The 16,729-nt window shown below is 39.1% G+C and overlaps 1 pseudogene; it reads right to left on the reverse strand.

The window, feature by feature from the left end:
- Positions 1-200: 200 nt before the first annotated feature.
- On the reverse strand, positions 201-1,555 carry LOC128066919 (ornithine decarboxylase-like; annotated as a pseudogene).
- Between the last annotated feature and the right edge of the window lie 15,174 nt (positions 1,556-16,729).

A 16,729-nucleotide genomic window follows, 5' to 3' on the forward strand; every position in this document is an offset into this window, starting at 1 on the left:
TTTCCTATTCTAACTACCTAACAGTTTCCATAGGAACACAGATAAATGTGACCCCCATCTCCCAGTCTTCCACATTGGTGTACCTGTGTGCCAGCCCTACTCATATAGACATCTCAGAACGAGCAGTAATTAAGTTAAATGGTCCCCCCTAAACCTTTAAATCAAGCTAAACTCACAGTTAACAGCTACAAGAGTGGTAGCTACATGTTAATAGGAGTGGAAGCACAGTCTGCTGAATGCTGCTTCATGCTGCTCTCTCGGGCACAGAACAGGGTGCAGGGGGCTGACTTCCTGCTCCTCCACTCTGGGTGGGAAGTCCTGGTTTTGAATCTGCTTCATCAGTTGCCATGTTGGCCCTGGCATCACATAGTAGACGGTAGGTCTCTGAAATCCATTGACGGTAGAAGCAGCAGTGACAGTGTAAGCACCCATGTTCTCAAAGAGCATCCAATTGCCCACATGCAGGTTACAGCGCTCAACAATGTGGTCCAGGCCATCACAGATTGGTCCCCAGATGCTGGATGAATAACACTTCTTGTCTGGTTTGGGTCTCTTCTGCAGAAGAGGCTTCATGTGTGTGATCCTAAAGAATGCAGTTAAATGACCCATATACTCCATCATTCATGTAATACATAACTGTTCACTTGACTCCTCTTTATCATCAGAGTCTGTCTGTTCCTTTAATATGAGTTTTTTTTGGCAATGATATTAACTGTGAATGTGAAAGCTGATTGCAACATAGTATCTGCCTGGCTCAGATATGATTCTCACTCCAGAGTCTGATGGAAAATGCTTGTCCAATGCTGGCTTGATTACACTGGTGATCTCCAAATTTAAGCTTTACATCCTCAGATCCAGGAAAGCCACCACCAATAGCAAGCAGGTACATGTTGAAACCAACCTTAGATCCTATGTCAAAGACGCAGCAGGCATCAGAGATCACCTGCACAAAGGTCTCAGGATCAGTACAGCCACTTCCCACATGGAAGATGACACAGATGACATCAATATCTAGCTCTTTTGCCCATTCCAAAAGAAGCCTGTGGCACCAAATTTGACACTGAGGTGACATACTGTTTTGGAATTATCAGTGGCAATCCGCAAAACCAACTTGACCTTTGGATGTGCCCTGGAAACTTTCATCAACTCGACTTTACTATCAAAAGTCATCATCTGTACCCTGTTACTGGCAGTGTACTTAATCTGAGACACTTGTTTATACAGATTTGCATAGGTAATCCTCTCTGGAGGCATCCCGAGACAGCACCAGTTGTACTTTAGTCTTGCTGGCACAGTCAAGTCTTGTCCTATTGGCAGCTCGGGTCTTCACTATGGTTCTGTTGTCATTGCATTTGACTGCAAAAATGGTGGTGACCGAGGAAGAGCTTTAAACCATCTCAGACGTTTCTTTAGAATGTCTCCCAGATCTGCAATGTAGAAGGCATGCTTATCATCAGAAGAAGAAACTTCATTAGTTCTTTTGGTCTAGAAGGTCCTTGGTAATAATGCTTTCATCTAAGAAATGGCAGTCAAACTCATTACTAAAGCTGTTCATGGTTTCTTGATGTCTTTTTGAAACACAACAAACTGCAAATAGGGTTGGTCAGTTAGTCAGTTCAGTCATGTTCGACTCTTTGCGACCCCATGGACTGCAGCACGCCAGGCCTCTCTGTCTATCACCAACTCCCGGAGTCCACCCAAACTCATGTCCATTGAGTTGGTGATGCCATCCAACCATCTCATCCTCTGCCCTCCCCTTCTTCTCCCACCTTCAATCTTTCCCAACATCAGGGTCTTTTCAAACAAGTCAGCCCTTTGCATCAGATTGCCAAAGCTTTAGAGTTTTGGCATCAACATCAGCCCCTCCAGTGAACACTCAGGACTGATCTCCTTTAGGATGGACTGGTTGGATCTCCTTGTAGTTCAAGGGACTCTCAAGATATAGACAAATATGGAAAACTTAGAGATGGAACTTAAAGAGATTATGTCAACTTGTCACAAAGGCAATTCTCTAGGAATTCCAAGTCCCACTGAAGATACATGTGCCCTCTATGCAGTAGTGGGAATGTTTGATAAAGGTTTGATAAACACACAATTTGCTGTCCACCTCAGAGCACAGGGGCATGGCGGGGAGATCCTATGGAGAGGAAACAACATTGCCTAGCACATAGGACCGCCGGCAGCCCACCGCCTCACTCCCTCCCGTGGAGGACCACTGGCCGAGGTGGCACTGGAGAGCTGGCAGAGGGACAGAGGAGGCGGAGGCTGAGGGGACTGACAAAAGCACATATTACAGTTGATGAAAAACAGAAAATAAACAATATTATTAACTTCTTGAATTAAAATCATAATTACAAAAGATCCCGCCTAAAAGCTGATGGTTAAATTGTTAAATTGTTCAATTTAGCTAAAATATAGAGTGGGGAAGTATTATGAGGCACACCAAATAATTTTAAAGTCTGACCACAGTATTTCCTTTTCTTCTTGTCTCCCATTAATACCAGTTTACAGTTCCTTCCATTTCCATAACTCACTAGACTATGAAAATCATTTTGGGATTTTACCGCTGGGGAATGGCAGAACTATTTTGTCAAATTTTATGCTGCTTTAACATTTGAGTCTTCCTCATCTTAAAATGAATTTGGAGATATTTGGCTGAATGAGGTTTTAGAATCAAATTAGTTTATGACTTCTTAGAGTGAAGGAAGACAGAAACTATGCATTAGTCAAAAAGATACTGAATTTGTTTCGGAAACTGCTATAGTTTTTATAGGCTCTATATATTTAGTAATTGATCAACTTGCGCTAGTTAACAACAGCCAGCAAGACTGAAACCTTCAACTCTACAATCACAAAATACTGAATTCTGCAAAAATGGATCCTTCATCAGTTTAGCCTGAGATGACACCATTATACCTGTCAATACCTTGATTGCAATTGATGAGACTCTATGCAGAGGACACATGAGACATGCCCAGACCTTTTCTCACAGAAACAGAATAAGTGCATGTTCTTTTAAGCTGCCGATTTTGTTAATCCTAATATGTATGTTTATATTTGTATCTACAGAATGCCTATATCACTGTGTGTGTAGAGCTTGAAGGCAGCTGTATTAGAGTTCTCCAGAGAAGCAGGTGCCAATATGATATGTGTATGTGTGTGTATTTATATAGATTGAATGTGTATATATTCTTTCTCTCTCTCTCCTGTCATAGGTCTACAGGGAGAGATAGAGATGGATTGATTAATTTACTTTAAGGAACTGGCTCATATGAAGGTGGACATTGCCAAGTTCAAAATCTTAAGGGATTAGACTGGCATGTTGGAGACTCAGGGAAGAGTGACAGTTCAAGTTCAAAGGCAGTCTGCTGACAGAATCCACTCTTGCTTAGGAGAGGTCATTTTCTGTCCTACTACAGCATCTAACTGAGGGACCCTGTCATTAAAGTGGGCAATCTATTAATACTTTATAGATTCAAAGTTAATCTATTTAAATGTTCATCTCATCCAAAAACCACCCTCATGGAAACATCCAGAATAATATTTGATCAAATATCTGGGCACCATGGTCAAGCTGACACAAAAAATTAAGTATCATGAGTTTACCCCTTATCAACTTGACATTCATATACATCTCCTTAAACTGTACTTCATCTCCAAATAAAGACAATAACAGGGTCACACTTCTGTCTAAGATACTATAGCTATCCTAAATACAACTGAAAACTCACTGTTTCTCCAGAGGAGGATGCAAAGTCCTTGGGTGATATTTACTTTTTGCTTTGATATTCCATAACTTAAGACATGAAGATGCAAAGTGATGGCACTTGACTAGTATAGTATAAGGTCAATATATTTTAAGTTACATGATAAGGGGATAAGAGAGGGGAGAACACAAAGATATTTATGTTATAGACAGTCATACTGATAACAGAGTAAGGCAGAAATACTCACGACAATGATAGTTTTCATTTCTGTAACTAGTCACAGGGTCATAGTGTGACCATCACTCATTCATGTCCGACTCTTTGTGACCCCATGGACTGTAGCCCTCGAGACTCATCTGTCCGTGGTGATTTTCCAGGCAAGAATACTGCAGTGGGTTGCCATGCCCTCCTTCAGGGTATCTTCCCAACCCAGAGATGAAACTGTGTTTTTGGTCTCCTGAATTGGCAGGCGGGTTCTTTACCACTAGTGCCACCTGGGAAGCCCTCTTTGCCTGGAGGGGTGACTCAAAGCTGCACTCCTGAAGGTCCAGGCCACTAGTAGTACTGCTTGGATTGGATTGTTGTTGGTTCTTACTGAGTTTAATCCCAGGTCATTTTCATACTAAGAGATGTCGTAAGGGATCTCCTGTATTTGAGACATACTTCTCCTTACCTCCATTTTAGAGTAGTTTTCCCATTCCTTCTTGGTTGTCAGGCCCAGTCATCCCAGCTGGAACTGTAACTCCCTTTTCTTGCCTGTTGATTCAGAGGCAGAAGGAACCCAAAGGGGCCAGGTAACTGTCTTAACTCCTACTTTAGTGGAATCATTCTTGTGTTTCCTGGTAGATGCATTCCTCCCTTTGGAACGGACATCTAGATCAGCAGAACATGAAGTCTAGGGGGTAGCAAGTGGGTCACTAGGGATAGTAGTGAAGGGTGCCACTCCCATGCTGACCTCTTGATTCCTGGCCCTGTGAATCCTGGCTATAGGAACAACAGCACTATGTGTCAGACGCTGATGCAGGACATGTATCAAGATCCTCCTGGAGAATCTTGCCCCAGTCCTGAAAGGTATCACCATCTAGGTGACACTCTAATGGAGTCTTCAAAAGGCCATTCTACCAAATCAATTGCTTCAGGATGATGGGGAACATGACAAGGCCAGTGAATTCCATGATCATGGGTTCATTTTCAGACATCATTTGCTGTGAGGTGACTTCCTTGATCAGAAGCAATGCCATTTTGAGACCCCTTCCCCCAAACCCGTTTCTCCCACCCAGGTCCTTCCTCAGCTTTAGAGAAGCTTTCTCTTCCAGATTATTTTCCTTTTATTCCCATATGCCTTGGAGCCAGTGATACGTGGTGATTTGCTCTTGCTTCATCCTGGAAGCCAATGTCAGGGACACATCTTTTGGACCACCAAAATGCAAACAAACTCTTATAATACATTTTTCATTCAATGAAATCTTTTTTTTTTTTCCCCAGCTTCTTGGGTTATAAATTCAGTGGTCAGAATTTGAAAATCAGTGAACCTTGCACTTGAAATAATGCATACCTCAAAAACTTTCTTAACTAAAATCTTAAAATTCGTTCTTCTGAAAGCATTCTTGTTCTACAATATTTTCCTTTCAAAACCTTTAATAATTACACATTGGCTATTGCCAAGATGTGGCATGAACTTTGTAGCCCATGCCTTTCTCCTCTTATTTTCTGGAATGCTCTTTTTCCATTCTTTCATCTCTACACACACATACCCATAACATACATACACCTAAACACACACACACCCTCCCTTCTTGCTCTTGAGATACCCCCTATTCTTTAGGCTCCATTTCATTTCTAATTTTTCCATTTCCGATTCCCTGAGTAAATGTTACTCTATTTTTCTTTCAACCTTCATAGCTTGGTTTGTTCCTCTCTTACGGTATTTCTCATTACCTTTTCTTAAATTCACTGTTTCTTATCTTCTTTTTTAGATCATAAGCTATTTGAAGGCAGGGATTGGACTGTTCTGATTCTGGCATTATTTAGGATCTAGATCAAGGGCTTGAACACAATAGGTTAGTCCATAGATGATTACAGGATTAAAATGAATGAACGTTTTTTAGCCATGGTCAAGGCTCTGCCAAAAATGAGCTGATATCTCAAAAAGGATTTTCAGTGCGCTTGGTCACAAAGGCGTTTTCACTTGTGTGTGGAAAATGAAAACATAAAGGTAAGGTAGTGAGTTTTCCACAAAGTTAAATGTAACCAGTTTAAAGGAAAACCTTTTATTTTGGGTTGCTTCCCTTTCTACCTGTTGAAGATTTTTTCCTTCTTTTATGGTGGTGGGAAGTGCTTATTTTTTAGAAGAGTAAAACTTTAGAAATGGTAGATTAAACTTTCCATTTTTTTTAATCTCACTTTTATTTTTTAATGGTCTGTGATTTCTGAAGTTTTGGGAACTTCTGCTTCCCAAGGTCACCAAATAAAAGAGTTGAAGGATTCTGATAAAACTGGTTTGATGAAAGAAAAAATGGGCTAAATGTAGGGAAAGTAAGGGCATGTGGGAGCATTCCTAGTAACTAGTTATGTGACATTTGTCTCAACCCTGTGCAATTAAGATAAACACATTTAAGATTAAGCACTTCCCAAGTTGTGCTAATGATAAAGAATCTGTCTTCCGATGCAGGAGAGACAAGAGATGAAGCTTTGATCCCTGGGTCTGGAGGATCCCTGGAGGAGGAAATGGCAACCCACTCTAGTGTTCTTGCCTGGAAAATTCCATGGAAATAGGAGCCTGGTGGGCTATAGTCCATGGGACTAAAAAGAGTTGGACAGACAGCACCCAAATAAGTAATTAAGTTGTGAAATGTTTTTGTTTGTGGTATAGTCTAAAAGGAAGAGATTTTTGTATTAGTTACTGGTAGTGCCTGTTCGTATCTTTAGCATCAACAGTTATTTCCTTTAGAGCCCTCTATAACCCAGAGAAAGCTCATGCCTTTCCTAGAATCTGAATTGCACAGTGTTCCTCATCCTTCTGGTGACATTGATTTGATGGTGTATCGTAAACTGTCCAGCAGGATTTTTATTTTCAGTTTAAAATGAAATAATAGCATTGGCAGCAGAATGCCAGTTAGATATTTGTATGAGTGATTCCAGCTAAAAGGATACGCTGACACTATTTGGGTTTTGTTACACTCTGGTCAGGTGAGAGGGTGAACTTTAAGTCTAAAGCTTCCTTATAAGAATATTCTATATGAAGGATTATTTCTGTAATGCAAAATTGCTTTACACTTTGCATGAATCACATCAAATCAAATGAAAGCGATTGCACTAATTCCTCGGGTGATTACACATCTATTCTGTGTGAAGACGTGTTGCCAAAATACTGCATTGCAGAAGGATTTGCAAAATCCTGGAGACAAGCAGGGTTAGATCGGGAGGAGTAAAATTAGCCACTTTGTTTTTCTCTAATCTGCCATTTTCATTAAGAAAATGAAAAATTGCACAGGCCACATGCATTTTCAGTTCAGTTCAGTTCAGTTCAGTTCCGTCACTCGGTCGTGTCCAACTCTTTGCAACCCCATGAATCACAGCACGTCAGGCCTCCCTGTCCATCAACAACTCCCGGAGTTCACTCAGACTCATGTCCATCCAGTCAGTGATGCCGTCCAGCCATCTCGTCCTGTCATCCCCTTCTCCTCCTGCCCCCAATTCCTCCCAGCATCAGAGTCTTTTCCAATGAGTCAACTCTTCGCATGAGGTGGCCAAAGTACTAGAGTTTCAGCTTCAGCATCATTCCCTCCAAAGAAATCCCAGGGCTGATCTCCTTCAGAATGGACTGGTTGGATCTCCTTGCAGTCCAAGGGACTCTCAAGAGTCGTCTCCAACACCACAGTTCAAAAGCATCAATTCTTCGGTGCTCAGCTTTCTTCACAGTCCAACTCGCACATCCATACATGAACACTGGAAAAACCATAGCCTTGACTAGATGGACCTTAGTCGGCAAAGTAATGTCTCTGCTTTTGAATATGCTATCTAGGTTGGTCATAACTTTTCTTCCAAGGAATAAGCATCTTTTAATTTCATGGCTGCAGTCACCATCTGCAGTGATTTTAGAGTTGATGAAATTTGTTGTTTGTCCCTGCACCCAATCTACATTCCCTTAATGTCTAAATGCAAGTTCCTACAAGTGATAGGAATTTCCATTTTATCTCTCAGGCCCAGTGGCATCAGCTAATGAGGTACTAGCCTTGGTCTCCTCTCCTAGGAAGTGAGTGTCACGGGCTCCTGAATGAACTTTTTCTTCTTTATTTCTGTTCTAGTAAAACCTTACTCTTTAGGATAGTTGATTTGAGTTAGATACTAGCAAAAAATGCAGTAAAATAAATTTCACACCAAGAAGCCATTACTAATAGCTGACAATGGGTTAGGGATAGCAAGTTCAATTTGTAAAACCAAAAAATGGACTGGCCAGTGTTGGGCTCACAGGAAATAGATTCTGATAGGGATCCTTCTTAAGCTGCCTAAAGTCATCCATCAGAGATAAGCTTGAGATATAGGCTGTCTTCCTGAATAAAAAACGGAATGGATTCCTGCATAGAGTAGAGATATTACTCTGTATCTAAAGAGAGTTTTGTCTGTGGAGAATATCCTTAATGTGGGAGATGAATGGAAATCTAGTGAAAACTCACCAGTAAGGGCCAAATGAGAACCCTCGCTGAGAGTAGAAACAGTGTTTTGAAATGGGGTCCTTGTCTAGATCCATTTAAAATAAGAAATAGATTATCAAAGGAACAAAAAAATGGAACAAAGGAGAGATAATTGATGGTTTTAAATGTATCAAGTCATTAAATATTATTTACCAAACATATGTTAAATACAGGGTAGGACATTAGTGTTTAAAAAATGAAAGACATGGTCTAGAACTAAGAAAGTTCATCTCAAGGGAGTAGGTCTGCAACCAGAGAGTTACCTTATAAATATGTGATAAACGCTACGATAGAAAAAATTGGAAGTATTCTGGGAGCTCAAAGTAGTACCTAGTCTAAACAGGGAGTAGCAAAACAGAGCGCGATATCCTGGAAAGGTTTTATTTTGGTAAAATAATATTAACTGAGTTTTGGAGGCTGAATAAAGATTAACTAGAAGAGTATAAAAGATCTCTCCTACTGTCTTGCTCGCTATCTTGATTGGAAAGTCATTAACCCTGAATTAGTCTTCCTTTGTTGTTGATTTTTAAAGTATTTTCTAAGCTTACATGCATAATACAGGATAAATTAAAGGTTGAAAAAACAAATGGTGTAAAGGTAAAAGCTTTAAGATTCCTTTTGCATACCCAACAGTATATGTATTTTGGTAATTATGAGTTCAATTACTCATGTACATTTTCACCAGTCCCATAAACGACGAAGGTGAGAGTATAGTAAATTCAGCCAGAAACTACTAAAAGTGGTTCAGCATTCATTAACTTCAAAAACTAAATGAAAACAAATCAGGTACATTAGGAACTTGAATTCAAAACACAGGAATGGTTCTGCAATACAGTCTCTTCTTGGGGTTCTCACACCTTATCAGGGCCATAATAATGGACTTCCGGTGGCTGGGATGGTGAAGAATCTGCCTGCAATAGAGAAGACAAGGGTTTGATCCCTGGGTCAGGAAGATCCCCTGGAGAAGTGCATGGCTATTCACTGCAGTATTCATGCCTGGAGAATTCCATGGACAGAGGAGCCTTGTGGGCTACAGTCCATGGCGTCGCAAAGAGTTGGACAATACTGAGTAACACTTTAACTTCAATAATGTGCCAAGGATTTATAAAATCCCCAGGATGAACTTGATATGTCTACCTAGAGAATCAATTTTACTGAAAGATTTAGGAAAATATAGCTAGCAGTAAAACAAGAGACACAAAACAGTCCATGATGGATTGAGATAATATATGTATGATATATATATGTATCAATAACCTCAGATATGCAGATGACATCACCCTTATGGCAGAAAGCATAGAGAAACTAAAGAGCCTCTTGATGAAGGTGAAAGAGAAGAGTGTGCTGGCTTAAAACTCAACATTCAAAAAATAAAGATCATGGCATATGGGCCCATCACTTCAGGGCAAATAGATGGGGAAACAATGTAAACAGTGACAGACTTTATTGTTTTGGGCTCCAGAATCACTGAAGATGATGATTGCAACCATGAAATTAAAAGATGCTTGCTCCTTGTAAGAAAAGCTACAACAAACCTAGACAGAATATTAAAAAGCTGAGACTTTACTTGGCTGACAAAGGTCTGGATAGTCTAAGCTTTAGTTTTTCCAGCAGTCATGTATGAATATGAGGGTTGGACCATAAAGATGGCTGAAAGCCAAAGAATTGATACTTTTGCGATGTGGTGTTGGAGAAGACTCTCGAGAGTCCCTTTGACTGCAAAGAGATCAAACCAATCAGTCCTAAAGGAAATCAATCCTGAATATTCATTAGAAGGACTGATGCTGAAGATGAAGCTCCAATACTCTGGCCACCTGATGTGAAGAGTCAGCTATTAGAGAAGACCTTGATGCTGGGAAAGATTGAAGGCAGGTGGAGAAGGGGAAGACAGAGGACGAGATGGTTGCGTGGCATCACTGACTCAATGGACATGAGCTTGAGCAAGCTCCTGAGATGGTGAAGGACAGGGAAGCCTAGAGCACTGCAGTCCATGGGGTCATGAAGAGTTGGAAATGACTGAGTGACTGAGATATATATATATATATATATATATATACACACACACATTCATATGAAAAAGTAAGTGAAGTGAAAGTTGCTGAGTCATGTGCAACTCTTTGTCACCCCATGGACTGTAGCCCACCAGGCTCCTTTGTCCTTGGAACTCTCCAGGCAAGAATACTATAGTGGTTAGCTACGCCCCTCTTCAGGGGATCTTCCTGACCGAGGGATCAAACCCGTATCTCCTGCATTGCAGGCAGATTCTTTACCATCTGAACCACCAGGGAAGCCTATACACATGTTTATGTACATATATCTCCTTTATTTATTTGGTTTATTTAGGAAAGTTCTAAAAGACTAAAAGAGAAAAACAGGAAAATCTATCACATATTTGATGGTCTTTATTGAATCTCCCTTTTCTTCATTGTTTATAAATATGTTCAAAATACTATTAGATTCAGAGCACAAACCCTGACTCATAACTCATCTCTCAGCACTTGTAATTGCTGTGCTTTTAAGGTCTTTTAGAACATTTCATTACTCCACTCAACTCTCAGCTTGACATTTGCTTTCACTTCCTCTCTCATCATTTTCAGTCGTTACAAAGGCTTATGAAAAAGGTATGAAAAAATAAATATAAAGGAAGCTTGCTCAGTGGGTATCACTCAAAGGACTAATGAATGGTGTAATTGTTTTCATTTTGGGGGTAGATTATGGCATGTAGAACTTTGACATGACCCTGAATATATATGAGGAATATTAAGGAATAGAATAACAAAATAATCTTGTCATATCCAGTCCCTTAAATTTTAACTGACCCTAAAATTCATATAGAAATGCAAGAGGCTCAGAATAGTCAGATAATCTTGAAAAAAAAGAACAGTTGGAGTAAAAACATTGGCTGATCCAGACTTCCAAATTTTAAAACTTACTACAATAGCTTATAGTGCTTAGAAGAAAATCTAAGTACATTTTCATGACTTTTAGTTAGACTATGATTTTTAGATAAAAACATGAGCAATGAATTAGGTAAATATTGGTTTATCAAAATCATATATATTCTACAAGATTTTATATATATACTTCTAATGATGCCATCAAATAAATTGAAAATACACATAGAATGGAGGTAATATCTGGAAATCATTTTTAGAGGTCTAGTATCCAGAACATGTAAAAAAACCTTTACAACTCAGCAGTTAAAAAAAAATGGGCAAAGAACTTGTATAGATACAACTTCAAAGAAAATATATAAATGGGTCACAAACATTTGAAAAGATGCTAAATGTTATTAGTTATTAGGCAAAAGCAAATTGCCTGGAATGAAATACTGTTTCAGACCTACTAGGATTGCTAAAATAGACTGGTGATGGTAACTGTTGACAAGAATGTGGAGAAATTAGAATCCTCATACATTGCAGCTAGGACTGTAACATGGCTATTGCAACTTTGGAAAAGAATTTCGATGTTCCTAAATATGCTAAACCTGTATTTATCATATAATACAGCAACTCTACTCCTAGGTATATACTCAAGAGAAATAAAGTGTATCTCTATTTAAAAACTGGAATGAATGTTCATAAGGCATTGTTCTTAATAACCATTGTTCTTAATAATTGATAAATCAGTTCAGTTCACTTGTTGAGTCGTGTCTGATTCTTTGCAAGCCCCTGGACTGTAGCATATCAGGCATCCCTGTCCATCACCAACTGGTAAATAAAATCTAGTATATCTATACAATGGAACATTCAGTTCAGTTCAGTTCAGTCGCTCAGTCGTGTCCGACTCTTTGCGACCCCATGAATCGCGGCACGCCAGGCCTCCCTGTTCATTACCATCTCCCGGAGTTCACTCAGACTCATGTCCGTCGAGTCCGTGATGCCATCCAGCCATCTCATCCTCTGTCGTCCCCTTCTCCTCCTGCCCCTAATCCCTCCCAGCATCAGAGTCTTTTCCAATGAGTCAACTCTTCACATATGGTGGCCAAAGTACTGGAGTTTCAGCTTCAGCATCACTCCTTCCAAAGAACACCCAGGGCTGATCTCCTTCAGAATGGACTGGTTGGATCTCCTTGCAGTCCAAGGGACTCTCAAGAGTCATCTCCAACACCACAGTTCAAACATCAATTCTTCGGTGCTCAGCCTTCTTCACAGTCCAACTCTCACATCCATACATGACCACAGGAAAAACCATAGCCTTGACTAGATGGACCTTAGTCGGCAAAGTAATATTTCTGCTTTTGAATATGCTATCTAGGTTGGTCATAATTATGAGGTAATAAAAAATCACTTACTGATGTATGGCACATGGATGAACCTTGAAAATATTACACTGTGTGAAAGAAGATGGTCACGAATGGACACGTATGTTTTTATTCTGTTGATATGTCATATCTAGAGTAGGGAATTCATAGAAACTAAAGGTAGATTAGTGTTGTCAGGGGCTGAGGGTGGTGAGAATAGAAGTGACTGTTAATAGGTAAACAGGTTGTTTTGTGGGTGGTGAAAATATTCTAAAATTAATTGTAATGGTTGCAAAACCATGTGAATCTGCTAAAACTCTTGATTTATACACACTAATGTGTGGCTTTTGTGTAATATGAATTATATCAAATCTGTTATAAAACAAATTATATAGCAAAAAGCAAACATCAAACAAAACAATAAAATTACACATTATTCTTTTTTGTAAGAGCCTACAAAATCTATTTATATTCCTTTTCATTTTGATGTTGATTCTCCTAGTAGACTTGAGTTTGGATGCCATGTGTTGCAACACACACACACACACACAGACACTCACACACACACACACACACACGTTTACTTGTCACAAACCAAAATTTACTTAGTTATGTAGGCAAAACCATGTATTTCAAATTTCTAGGCTCCATTTATAACACATTATTTCATATTTCGGGGGCTTCCCTGGTGGCACAGAGATTAAAATGTCTGCCTCCAATGCGGGAGACCCGGGTTCGATCCCTGGGCTGGGAAGATTTCCTGGAGAAGGAAATAGCAACCCACTCCAGGACTGTTGCCTGGAGAATCCCATGGACGGAGGAGCCTGGTAGGCTATAGTCCATGGGGTCACAAAGAGTCGGGCATGACTGAGTGACTTCACTTTCACTTTTCATTTCATATTTCATCATTCTGCTTTTTTTTGTTATTCTATCATAGATTTAAATATACATTCTGCCTAATTCTAAAAGAGTATAATGAAGCTTAGTGATCACTTGATTCAAGAAGCTCAGAAGAGTTACATTCCAACATATGAGTTAAACTCCAATGGATCTGAATCCGGATGCTGGATAGATGCTCAAGTCCAGTGAAATAGATCCAAATTTGAATTTCGGAACTGTCAGTTTTTAGCTGTCCCATTTGTAACACTGACCTAGACACATACGAAAGTGTTTTTGTTCAAACAAAACGAAGTGCGGCTATAGGTCGCCATTGCTGTTAAACAGGGACCTTCTAAATCTTTTAAAGGAAAAATGTAACATTAAATTGCCAAAATGGTCTACACTACTCATCCTACTGGTACAGCATAGATAGCAGTTTCTCCTAATTTGTTTGAGTCTTAATACTATCACTTTTTACCTGAATAATCTTTATCGGAATGACAGTTTGTCATTTCAAACCCTAGTGTACTAAGCTCTTCGTTTTAGTTTCCTTTGAATTGCAGTTATGAGGTCATGTTATGAAAGACCCAAGTCATAACACATATTTCTACCCATAATGGGCAGATTTATCTTGAATTAAATAGCATTGCACAACATAGACCCAACAAGCACAAATTAAATTCATAGATCCTCACTGTGGAAGGGTAATTTATTGGCCCAAAGTCTCATTAACACATTGACACATTAACACACATTCCATCAGTGTGTGCATTTCAGGCTTTATTAGATTAGGAAGAAAACGTGAACATTCACATGACCACACCACAGGTATGGAAGGACTCAAGCAGATTGGTTTTCTCTGAAAAATAAGTCAGCACAAATTTTGTTTGAAGTCTTGAAATGGATTTTGCTAAAAGAGCAATGTTATGATGAAGATATATCTATAACCAAAAAGGAACACCTTACGGCTCAGTGGGTAAAGAATCTGTCTGCAATGCAGAAGACACAGGAGATGCAAATTCGATTCCTGGGTTGAAAAGATCCTCTGGAGAAGGAAATGGCTACCCGCTCCAGTGTTCTTGCCTGGAGAATCCCCATGGACAGAGGAGCTTGGAAGGCTACAGCCCATGGGGGTTACAAAGAGTCAGACACAACTGAGTGACTAACACTTTATCCATAACTTACATACTTAAATTGGAGTGTCCTTCAGAAGCATGTGAAAGAAGGGAAAGCACACAGTGACTGGAAGTGATAGGTTCTAGAATATTGCTGTGATGATGCAGGAGGTATGGAGTCTAATCATTTTGTTCTGTAGAGTTCTCCTTGGAGGGGTAGGCTTGTTAAAGCTGTGGCATTTTCAACTGGGGGTGTGTGTGTGTATCCTCAGATGTTCAACAACAAAAATTGTGTGCATATATATATACATTTCATTGAACATGAAACATGTTAATTAGGTAATTATTTCCCAATAAACTCATTATAAGTTGACTATATCATAAGCAGAAAATGCATTTAATACATCTCACCTATTGAATGTGTAGCTTAGCCTAGTCTGCCTCACACATGCTTAGAATATTTATATTGGTCTACACTTGGGCAAAATTGTCTAATACAAACCTATCTTATAATAAGGAGTTGAATAACTCCTGTAGTTTATTGAAGGCTATACTAAAAGTGAACAAAAAAAGGTTGTAAGTGTATCAGTTGCTTACCTTGTGATCACATGGCTTACTGGAAGCTGAGGTTTAAGGCTATTGTCCATTTATCAGTATCCCACTATTGCTAGCCCAAGAAAAGTTCAAAATTCAGCATTTGAAGTAGAGTTTCTATTGAATGACTGTTGCTTTCAAACGTATAAAGTTGAAAAATCTTTTTAAATTAATTTATTTATAGTTGGTTGTGCTGGGTCTTCATTGCTACATGCAGGCTTTCTCTAGTTGCAGTGAGCAGGAGCTGCTCTTCATTGTGGTGCATGAACTTCTCATTGTGGTGACTTCTCTTGTTGGGGGGGAGCACAGGTTTTAGATGTCCAGGCTTCACTAGTTGCAGCATGCAGGCTTAGTTACTCTGGGCACATGGAATCTTCCTAGACCAGGGATCAAACCTGTGTCCCCTGCATTGGCAGGTGGATTCTTATCTACTGTACCACCAGGGAAGTCTGTAAAGTCAAAAAATAGTAAGTTAAACCATTGTGAGTTGAGGATTGTCTATATTAAAAATGTTAATGTTAAACAGTAATATTACCTAGGTGAAAACAAAACAATAAAGCATCCTAATGAAATTATTATCATATTTAGAAATATTCTCATACTTATGTGTATCTTAGTATTTCATGGCCTTGATAATTTTCATAAAGAATGGTGATAGTAGATGCTTACTGAGTACACCAAAGAGGTTAGACATCAAACACTTTCAGTGTAAGACTGCAAATATACAGATTTATTTTCTTTCTTAATTTGTCTCCTTATTTTTCTTTAGATTCAGTTCTTTTGTTTCTGTTACTCTATTTTGGTTTCCTGTCTCATCCCTCTTTATATTGTCATTCTGGTGTTGTTTACAATGGCATTCCCTTTTGAAATATTTCACTAACCGGGTTCCCTAGGGCATATTTATTTCTTCTAGATTCCTCTTTTTTTCCCCCAAACATCATCTTGCTTATGTTCAATCAAATCAATATGGTTAGCCAGTTCTTATAATACTCTTTATTGCCATGGAACTAATGCTTCATTCTGGAGATTTTTAACTTATACCTCTATTTTGCTTTCCTCTCACACACACAGAGACTATACAGTCACTTCAAAGCTTGCATGTTGAATGAGTGTATACAGAAAGAGGGGTTTCCTTGGAAACACTGAATATGGAAAGCCTTTATATCTGCCTGCTCATCAAGGAGTGAATTGACAGCTGTTTTTCTGTAAAGTTTGTCAGCTTATTTCAGAATACTATGCACATTGTTAATAGGGAAATGCACAAAACATCAGAATTGCTTCACTGGAGACAGTAATGAGGAAGAGAAAGCTTCCTATGCTTCACAGATAGCAAAACACATTTGTTTTAAAGCCTAAAGAATTTTACATGGAAGTTTGGCCTCTTGGTCTCTTCATAAGGGAATTTCATTCATGGAGATGGATTTGATGAAATAAAAATAAAAATTACTTTTCGTTTGCTTTTATCTCAACATCATTTTTAATTAAATATAAAATAAT

This window comes from Budorcas taxicolor, chromosome 21, assembly GCF_023091745.1.
Source record: "Budorcas taxicolor isolate Tak-1 chromosome 21, Takin1.1, whole genome shotgun sequence".
Taxonomy (NCBI): domain Eukaryota; kingdom Metazoa; phylum Chordata; class Mammalia; order Artiodactyla; family Bovidae; genus Budorcas; species Budorcas taxicolor.